The following is a 10,851-nucleotide window of genomic DNA, read 5'->3' as shown; positions in this document are numbered from 1 at the left end:
GGCCAAGGTTCAAAGCTTGACGTGGTCTCAATGGTATAACTTTGATTTATCGTGTATGAACCTGTAGTCTGTTTGGGGTTTTTTGTATCTGTATGCTGGTGATGAACAATAATATATTTGTTGGCCTTTCAAATAAAAGGGTACAGAAATACGATAAGAGTTTAATCATCTATATATATATATATATATATATATATATATATATATATATATATATATATATATATATATATATATATATATATACTAGCCATTTACCCGCGCGATGCGGCGGGAGTGACGATTTACAATAGAATACTCGTTTACCGTTAGTTTATCACCTATAGGTTTGGCGGGAGTGACGATTTACAATAGGATACTCGTTTACCGTTAGTTTATCACCTATAGGTTTGTTGTTCTTCGATTTCAATATGGCGCGATAAATTGTAGCAAGTGAATTTAGAGAGAAAAATGGCTCAAGATTTTAGGGTTTCATTGTTTAGAGATGTAATCCGGGTCAAGTAGGATCTATTAGTACCTTATGTAATTTAAATTGTAATCCGGGTCAAGATTTTAGGTTCCTTTGTCCAACTATTTATACTTGTATTAAACATAACTACAAAAACAACATTAAAATGTTAAGTGTTGAAAAGGTAACGCTGTCTGATTACTTACTGCACGTTGGCAGATATTTACCAATACATATGCTCTAAAGGTCAAGTCAAGATTTGAAACCTGCCAACCGATGGGTCAATATTGTGTTTTATAACAGATGAAGTGATGGCATATCTAGTAAAGTTAACCACATAACCCAACCAACCATTTTCTTGCTACAACTAACTGATTCCGAAGATCCATTTTTAGAGTTCGAAAGCCTATTTTGACCCGTTAGTTGACCCAAACAATGAACTTGAGTGGCAATGCACACAAAGAATAACTATACCTTTTGCTGTGCATGACACTTCGTACAAGTGTATACAAGATAATCAATAATGAATACATATTGGTAGCTAGCATCATAAATATGAAATTATCTTGTTTTTGTTGGTCCAATAGTCGTTCCCATTCAAGCATCAGAAATATGTAGGTGGTTTCTAATATATAATCAGAACATGCATACATACATACATCTGTTTTTTTTTTTAAAAGTAGTTCACTACAGCATGATTGCTTTTTATTATAAACTTGAATGGCTATCATTTCAAATCCAGAAAACTGATTTGGGCTCGATTCAAGCCGACCGGTGTCACTGCAGTAGTCATAGAATAGAGTAAGTACGGAAGTTCTTTGTTGCGTCAAACCACAGGTTCAACCTCTGTTCCCTATTACCCTGCATATACCAAACAAACTTGCGATTAGTTTATGCACAGCTATTCATAATCATTTTATCATGAAATAAGGATACCTGAACAAATGTCTCGCTCGACCAATAGTTTCCCTTGACGCATTATGCAAGGTTCGCTCGGTCCAACAACTCAAGCAAATGTTTTCTATGTTTTTTAGGGGGAAGATGGGTGCATCTCTCCACAGGGCATACAAGACACAGGTCATTGGCGGAAGCCCGCCAAATTTAACATATAAAGTTTTTTTATATGTTAAATATGGCGAGCTGCCGCCAATAACCTATGTTTTGTATGCCCTGGGAGAGAAGCACCCATGTTCCCCCTAAAATGCAAAGAAAACATTTGCTTGAGTTGTTGGATAGATTACACAGCCTCAGTTTTTGCATCACAGCCTCAAACACTTTCAGTTCAGATAGATTACACAGCCTCAGTTTTTGCATCACAGCCTCAAAACACTTTTAGTTCAGACAGATTAAGAACACAAGGTCAGCTTATGCATCATAGACTCAACACTTTTAGTTCAGACAGATTAAGAACACAAGCTCAGCTTTCGCATCACAGCCTCAAACACTTTCAGTTCAGACAGATTAAGAACATTTGGACGGAAGATGTATAACCTTGTAAAGGGTAAAAGGGTTTGTGTTTTCTTGTTCCTTAACAGTTGTACATTGTGCATTAAGTGTTTTTTCAACACCTTGTTCAATTACCATCTTGTCCTTCACATATGTTTATTAAGAACACAAGCTCAGCTTTCGCATCACAGCCTCAAACACTTTCAGTTCAGACAGATTAAGAACACAAAATCCGGAGTACACAACAAGAGTAATTTGCCACGAAACTTAAACAACCTTTAAAGCATGAAGTACACGTGTTTTAAGCACAAGAAACAAATATGTAACCTGACAGAGTCAGCTTATGCATCATAGCCTCAAACACTTTCAGTTCAGACATATTAAGAACACAAGCTCCGTTAGTTCTCGCAAAGTCAACCATGATAAAAAGAAATCAAGTATTAGTAAAGATTTGATATTAGTTATAACCAGTACACTATTAACTTAAAATAAATTTAATATAAATGACATTTTGTCAAGTTGCAAATATAAAAACCTTTATTCTAAAAAAAAGAAAAGAAAATTGATGAATGATGATAAACTTTACTTTACCTCTGCTTGAGTGAGCATGAGACCACTAAGTGACGGAACATTCTGCATATGAAGCCCCCATCGATTCGAATGAAGCAGCGTTCAGCGTCACTAAAGCCGATTCCGAGACTCTCCAAGCAGATACACTTTCTCCGGCAGCCAGAAGATCGGAGTGAGCTTGTTCTGTAAAAATAGTGATCGTGACAGTCGTTAACCAAAGGTATAACTAATTAAATTCAGATCCTAAAAAAAGGTTTCCTTGCGAGTTGCGAGTGACATACCTGAACTGTTCTTGAATCTGACATGGGATGGTGAGACCGCATCTATGGTCAAGCCTGAACTGTTCTTCGACCTTTTAAAAGGAAGACCTTTAACACTGGGTTGCTAAGATAGCTCGTTGGAATGATGACCTGTCATAGCTTGGGTGTTACGTAAACCGTCCATTTGACTTCACACGGATCACCATATGCTTTCTCTCTCAATGCTCACACATCTCACAAAACAACATCACATCTCACAAAAAGGGATGCCAAAAGCAGGGAAGTACAATCAACAGGAAAAAGCAACACTTTACTTTTGTGTGAAAGACAGCTTGCTTGCTGCAGTCTCTATAATATATCAACACTCTTCCATACACTGTTTGAAAGACAGCATGCTTGAAAGACAGCATGCTTGCTTCAGTCTCTATAAATAATTCAGAGATATCTACACTCTACTCACACTTTACAAACTCTCAACTACACTCAACTGGAAGACTCAGACATGTAATTGAGAGATGAACACAACTACGGGTAAAGCCATGGCTGCAACACACGGTTGCAAAGTGAGAACTATGCAACCTGGATATTGCCCCGCCAAGATGCTACTCGGATCTTCTATGTACCCTCAAAATACAATCATCATCACAGTCTATTGTGTTATGTAACCCCGCTTTAAAGCATGATGTACAAGAGTAATTTTCCACTAAACTTAAACAACCTTTAAAGCATGATGTACAGCTGTTTTAAGCACAAGAAACACATATGTAACCTCACAGGCTCAGCTTATGCATCATAGCCTTAACAGTTTCAGTTCAGACATATTAAGAACAAAGCTCAGCTTATGCATCATAGAGTCGACAGGCTCAGCTTATGCATCATAGAGTCGACAGGCTCAGCTTATGCATCATAGAGTCGACAGGCTCAGCTTATGCATCATAGCCTCACAGGCTCAGCTTATGCATCATAGCCTCACAGGCTCAGCTACAACACTTATCATCCCCAAAAATGACCTAAATATCATAATTATCACAAAACCATGACACTTATCAGTCCCAAAAATGAAGGAAAAGATCAAAATATAACAGAACACAGTAAAATCAAAACTACAAAAACAATTTATCCTTTCACTATGTCATATCTGAAATTAACCTAACTATCATCACCAAAAATACAAATTCAAATATCACAAAACTTTCAACCTAATTTGAAGTAACCGCATCTACTAACAAATCCACATCAAGATTAAAGATAAATCAACATTTAGAACCTAACCTGAGTCGATTCATCACAAAACACATGCGAAAATCCTTCGTAAACCTCAGATTTCGTCCTTCGAACATCCGTCAAGCTCTTCCTATCACTTTAATAAACATATATCAAAGACAAGATGGTAATTGAACAAGGTGTTGAAAAAACACTTATAATGCACAATGTACAACTGTTAAGGCACAAGAAAACACAAAACCATTTACCCTTTACACGGATCTACATCTGCCGTCCATTTTTTTAACTTTATCACACGGATCTAGATCTGGACCGTCCATTTCACTTCACAGTCTATTATGCATCATAGCCTCACAGGCTCAGCTTATGCATCATAGCCTCACAGGCTCAGCTTATGCATCATAGAACACTTGGGAAACATCCAAGTGATATATCGTATAGTACTTTATAGAGACTGCAGCAAGCAAGCTGTCTTCCAGACATGTACTTTTAGATCTGTGAATCTGTGATAATACTTTTACAACTGGAAGACTCAGACATGTAATTGAGAGATGAACACAACTACGGGTAAAGCCATGGCTGCAACACAAGGTTGCAAAGTGAGAACTATGCAACCTGGATATTGCCCCGCCAAGATGCTACTCGGATCTTCTATGTACCCTCAAAATACAATCATCATCACAGTCTATTGTGTTATGTAACCCCGCTTTAAAGCATGATGTACAAGAGTAATTTTCCACTAAACTTAAACAACCTTTAAAGCATGATGTACAGCTGTTTTAAGCACAAGAAACACATATGTAACCTCACAGGCTCAGCTTATGCATCATAGCCTTAACAGTTTCAGTTCAGACATATTAAGAACACAAGCTCAGCTTATGCATCATAGAGTCGACAGGCTCAGCTTATGCATCAAAGCCTCACAGGCTCAGCTTATGCATCATACCCTCACAGGCTCAGCTTATGCATCATAGAACACTTGGGAAACATCCAAGCCATCTAGGTCGTATAACTTAGGACCTTAGTCCGACAACCATCAAACTCTGCCATCTGTCCGGCCCTTAGAAACACCTTTGTCTTACTAATCTGCATGTGACATATAAACAAACAAGTAAACATAAAAAAAATTAAAAAGGTAAATCCTAACTAAAACATCGGATGTAGGAAATAACCGCATCTACTAACAAATCCACATCAAGATTAAAGATAAATCAACATTTAGAACCTAACCTGAGTCGATTCATCACAAAACACATGCGAAAATCCTTCGTAAACCTCAGATTTTCACAAAACCATGACACTTATCAGTCCCAAAAATGAAGGAAAAGATCAAAATATAACAGAATAAAGTAAAATCAAAACTACAAAAATCATCACCAAAAATACAAATTCAAATATCACAAAACTTTCAACCTAATTTGAAATAACCGCATCTATCTACTAACAAATCCACATCAAGATTAAAGATAAATCAACATTTAGAACCTAACCTGAGTCGATTCATCACAAAACACATGCGAAAATCCTTCGTAAACCTCAGATTTTCACAAAACCATGACACTTATCAGTCCCAAAAATGAAGGAAAAGATCAAAATATAACAGAATAAAGTAAAATCAAAACTACAAAAACAATTTATCCTTTCACTATGTCATATCTGAAATTAACCTAACTATCATCACCAAAAATACAAATTCAAATATCACAAAACTTTCAACCTAATTTGAAATAACCGCATCTATCTACTAACAAATCCACATCAAGATTAAAGATAAATCAACATTTAGAACCTAACCTGAGTCGATTCATCACAAAACACATGCGAAAATCCTTCGTAAACCCCAGATTTCGTCGTTCGAACATCCGTCAACCGCTTCACCAGAAAAGGAAGAATCACAAAAGAACATGGTAAGATATATAACACTCATTGCAACTTATCAGAACATCAAACGGATCCCTTGTTCAAATCTGTGGATCCCTAGATCTGCTCATGAAACGGATCTGGTGATAGATTCAAACGGATCTGGTGATAGATCTCATGAAACCCTAGATCGCCGAGAAGAGAGAGAGAAGAGAGAGAGAAGAAGATCTGATGTTGTTTTGTGAGATGTGTGAGCATTGAGAGAGAAAGCATATGGTGATCCGTGTGAAGTCAAATGGACGGTCCCGATGTTGATCCGTGTGAGAAAGTAAAACATTTGGACGGCAGATGTATACCCTTGTAAAGGGTAAAAGGGTTTGTGTTTTCTTGTGCCTTAACAGTTGTACATTGTGCATTAAGTGTTTTTTCAACACCTTGTTCAATTACCATCTTGTCCTTCACATATGTTTATTAAAGTAGTATAGATATATATATATATATATATATATATATATATATACACTTTCTATAAAAGGAGAAATCCCAATAACATAAGAAAAGTAGATGTGTCAGCAGGAGAGGCTGTCCAACAAGGCTTTTTTATGTCATTATTACATCATAAAGCCCTAATATATAAATCACTTTAAAATACATTTAATTTAATTTCAAACCACTGCCTTGTGTATTCAAATGTTAAAGGTCTGGCCCATATTCCAAAGGGCAAACCACTGCCCATCTACAAGAAAGTAGTAGATGGTTCATTTGGCAAACGTATACCTTAGCAGTGGTTTTGAAATTGCGGGTAATTTGAAATTCAAAATGCATGGGGATATGTAATTTTCAATTAATGCATATCACTCACTCACTTCTGTCAATCATCTTCTTATATAAACTGATTTATATTCTCATTTACTCTTCATATTTACATTCTCGTGTTCTCTTCTTTTGTATTTTCAAACCACATTTCTAATGTATCTCTCTCTCAAATCCCTTCTTCTCAATACTCGACATTTGTTCATAAAGGATAAGAGAAAACTAAAGCTCTCTCTGACCCACTTTAAGAATAAATTTTTAGGATATGTGGTTTGCCTTGGCATGGTAAATGTGATATATATGATTATGTTTGTTTTTGTTTTTGATTTTTACTAAAGTTTTGTTATCTGAGTTATGACTAAATGATGATTGTGAATGATCTGCTGCAGATGATGATGATGATTGTTCTACGGTTGTTTCCAGCATCATTGTTCCAACATCGTTTAAAGTATGTTTTTTTTTGCTACTCCAATTTTGAAATTTTGAATTTTTAATTTTGAAGTGATATACTCTAATTCTCGCTTTATATTTTAGTCTAATCACAGTTGTTTGAAATTCATACAATCTGCTGCGGGTTATTATAGGTTTGTATTAAAAGAAGCATAAAGTTAAATTAAACACAAAGAAAGATTATTAAATGTACATTTAAAATAATTTTTGCTTATGACTAAATGATGATTATATATGACTTTGCGCAGATGATGATGATGTAGAACCCGCAGTAGTTCCTACTAAACGCAAGAAAGGATCTGCTACTGCTGTAAGATAAGATTTTATCTTAATAGAGTAATGGTCTTTCATGCCTTTTTTGTATTAAAAGAAGCATAAAGTTTGGTTTAAAGCAGCTCTTTATGAAGCAAGTTAAGGATTAAGTATATGAGGACAAGGCTACTCTTCAACAGCTGAAGAAGTGTTTTCATGTACTGCATCTTGGTCTGTTCACGAGAGATCAGGTTTCTAGAAACCTGATGTTGATGCATTCAGTACTTACGTGGAGTTCATGGCGATTGTCGAAGATATACATTGATTGAGTTTAAAGCTAAAAGAACTAAATTTTAAGCTAAAAGCACTAAATTTTTGCTGTTAGGTTCGTAAATTTCTTGGTGTTGTTGTTAGATTTTAAAGTTTCGTTGTAATTTTAAGCTAAATAAGTATTATTATGTAATTTTTAATATCATCTGATTATTGCAGATCGGTACTTTTGATGTAGAAGTGAAATTATCTCTGAGTTTAATTAGATTATGTTGATGTTGTATCAATTTCTGTTAGTGTATAGATCTGTCAAAGTTAAAGTTTGCCAAAACAGAACATCTGCTCTAAATCATCATCTGCTGATCTAATGGCTGTTTGACTTGCTACTGCTGCCAACATTTGTTGTTGCCTAATAGAGCTTTTCGAAGAATTTTCTCCTCTCAGTTGATACAATATTTGTTGTTGCCCACATCTGTTTGACTTGCTACTGTTGCGAACATCTCCTACTTTAACATATGTTTGCAATATCTTTGTATTACAAATGAATAGCTTAAATGAAACGAATAGAATGTTAATGTTCTAAACAAAAAAAAAGTTCACATGCTTTAACTCGTAATGTTGATGCAGGTTTTATCCGATGATGAAAAACGATACAAATATGATAGGCATGGAGAGGCTAGGCTTAAATGTTGCATGGGAGCCACAAAGGGCAGCGGTGATGGCATGGGAGCCACAAAGGGCAGTGGTGATGGCAGGGGAGCCACAAGGTGCCAAAAAGCTTCGAAGTGAAGATGATGGCCTTGAGGTATTTCTGAGATTTGATTTGCTAATCAGAAATTGAGTTTTGTTGTTAATATTAGCAAGTAATTTAGTTATTTTTCATAAACTTGATTTAGTTTTGTTCTTATTAGGTTGTGGCAGCCGGTGTTGTTCCAATTCTTATTACCAGAGGCATTGAGAAGACAAATAAAGCGAGGCATTGAGAAGACAAATAAAGCTTTGGTGAGGATTTAAAGACTTGTAAGTCGTTTTTTTTATTTTGTTAACAGACTAGCGTCCGAAGGGAGCTATGGGGCCATGAGGTTATGTTTGCATACTAATTGTTTATTAAAAGTGTGGGTTTTTGCAAAAAAAAAAAAAAAAAAAAAAGCGAAAGAAAATGGTTTTATTGATGTTAAATCCAAAACAGGTATACATTCTGCTGAATTCTTGAAACTTTTACACCATTTGTGCAATAGCTATCGTCTGATGAAGTTCAAATGTAAATACTTATGCTTTGAGGAGTTTTGGGACGTGTGTTTTGGAAGTTATTGATTGGTTTTCCGGTTTGAAATTATAATAATCAGATAATCAAAGGTATATGTGTTTGGCAAGTTTTGATTATTGAAAAAATTAAGAGATAAAATGACTTAAAAGGGATTTTTTTTGAGATAAAACATGAGACATCTTGTGAAACGGGAGATCTATTCAAATTACGTTAAAAAGTGTAAATATGATTTTTTATTTTAACGTTAGATGATTAGTTTCAAAATGCAAATCCAAACACCCCCTAAATGCTTTTTTTTTTTTTTTTTTTTTTTGTGGCATTGTAGACATATGCATGTTGAGCGTTATTGGAATGATAAGTATAACCTTTGTCCACGTTTTCAAACACTTACATTAAGAATGCATTTCAGTCGTTAACCTTATTAGGAAGTTATACGCTAACGTTACATAAATCTTCCAACATTCATCGTCTGAATTCATACACCGCCATCCAGTACTTCGAATCTGATGATCAAATCCGAGTTATAGAACAGTTATAACATACATGATATAAGGTTTCTTACTCTAATCAAAGGTTTCTTACTTATGTAAGTCATTTTTTTTTTAATTTTGTTAACAGACTATGATGGCCAAAATAGTTGTTTGATTTAGTTTGGTGAGGATTTTAAGACCTGTAAGTCGTTTTTTTATTTTATTTTGTTAACAGGCTAGCGTCTGAATGGAGCTATGGGGCTATGGGGCCGTGAGGTTATGTTTGCATACTAACTGTTTATTAAAAGTGTGGGTTTGCATGTAGCAACGAATAATTGTAAACTATAATGGTTGCCATAATTTTTTTAAATTGACATGTATGTTTCTACTATTTAATGCAGAAAGATGAGTGCTGGTTACTAAAAGCAAGTATGGCATTTTTGAATTTACATAGATGAAATGAGGTTCTTCGTCTCGGTGGATGTATTTGCATATTTTAAAGGAAGTTCTAATGCAAAATCTATTTTTTGGATAATGTTTTCTGTTGTGATACAAGTATTTTTGAATGTTAGACATGCGATGAATGATTTTTTTTGTTTTTTTATAGACATCAGTTGTATCAACACAAACCTTATATTATTTAAATTTCGTTTATCGGAGAATGCTTAGGTAGACGAGCAACAAGTTGCGCCGCTACCCCCTTCTGAATAGCAAACCCTACCCTGCTAAACACAAAATTCTGCCCCTTAACATGCGCGGTGTTACTGCTTACCACATGTTGAACCCGATTGAGGAACCGCACCGCGTCAGGGGCGAGAGCGCCAAAAGTATCGAAAGCGAATGGGACGAACACGTGCTGATTCTCGATGCAAGCTTTCTCATGCTTAGCTACTTTGGCCGCCTCTGCCTTAGTTATTGCTTAACCCGCCACAAACCCGTGGTCCCTTAGCCCAACGAGGGGGGATACACCTGTCAAATCAACACACGCGTGTTTTCCTCCTTCCCATCCAAAAACAAGAATGTCAGCGGGCCGTAGGGTAGATCTCCCTTCTAATGGATCGGTCAAGAAGTTCACCGGAGCTTCCCTTTTCGCCGAGATCCCTGCCCGCTTAAAGACATCATAAAGCACATCACGAACTAAATCGTGTCGATATTTAAATCCTGGTAATTCTTTACAATGGATTGCATGCTCCCCAAAAGAATCCAAGCAAGACTTCTGACATACAGGACACGGGTCATCAACCGGGAAAAGCGGTACCATCAGCCGGTACTTAAGGATAGCCCGGTATTCCACAGCCGACATACATTGCCCTAAACCTTCGATGGGAACAACAGACAAGAAATCCTGAGCATGGGGGGCTCGCAAACACTCAAACACGGCTCGCTGCCGCGGAGACAAAGCAAACTTCTCTTCAACTGTCTTGACGATTTCGCCATATAAGGCATTCGCCAGAATTTTCTGGGCTTTAATGGGGGCGGTGTCTTTAATGTAGAAACCGCCGAGATCAAGATCGGGAAGAG

The 10,851-nt window shown here is 36.2% G+C and overlaps 1 long non-coding RNA gene across 1 annotated transcript; it reads right to left on the bottom strand.

Moving 5' to 3' along the window:
• Nucleotides 1-1,131: 1,131 nt before the first annotated feature.
• On the bottom strand, nucleotides 1,132-1,445 carry LOC110917945. The gene is made up of 2 exons (XR_002580963.2): nucleotides 1,385-1,445; nucleotides 1,132-1,309 (listed from the first exon to the last, which is right to left on the bottom strand). It is a non-coding gene; the product is annotated as an uncharacterized LOC110917945 (long non-coding RNA).
• Nucleotides 1,446-10,851: the final 9,406 nt, after the last annotated feature.

The sequence above is a fragment of the Helianthus annuus genome, chromosome 16, assembly GCF_002127325.2.
Source record: "Helianthus annuus cultivar XRQ/B chromosome 16, HanXRQr2.0-SUNRISE, whole genome shotgun sequence".
Taxonomy (NCBI): Eukaryota; Viridiplantae; Streptophyta; class Magnoliopsida; order Asterales; family Asteraceae; genus Helianthus; species Helianthus annuus.
This window is presented reverse-complemented; position numbering and strand designations above follow the sequence as displayed.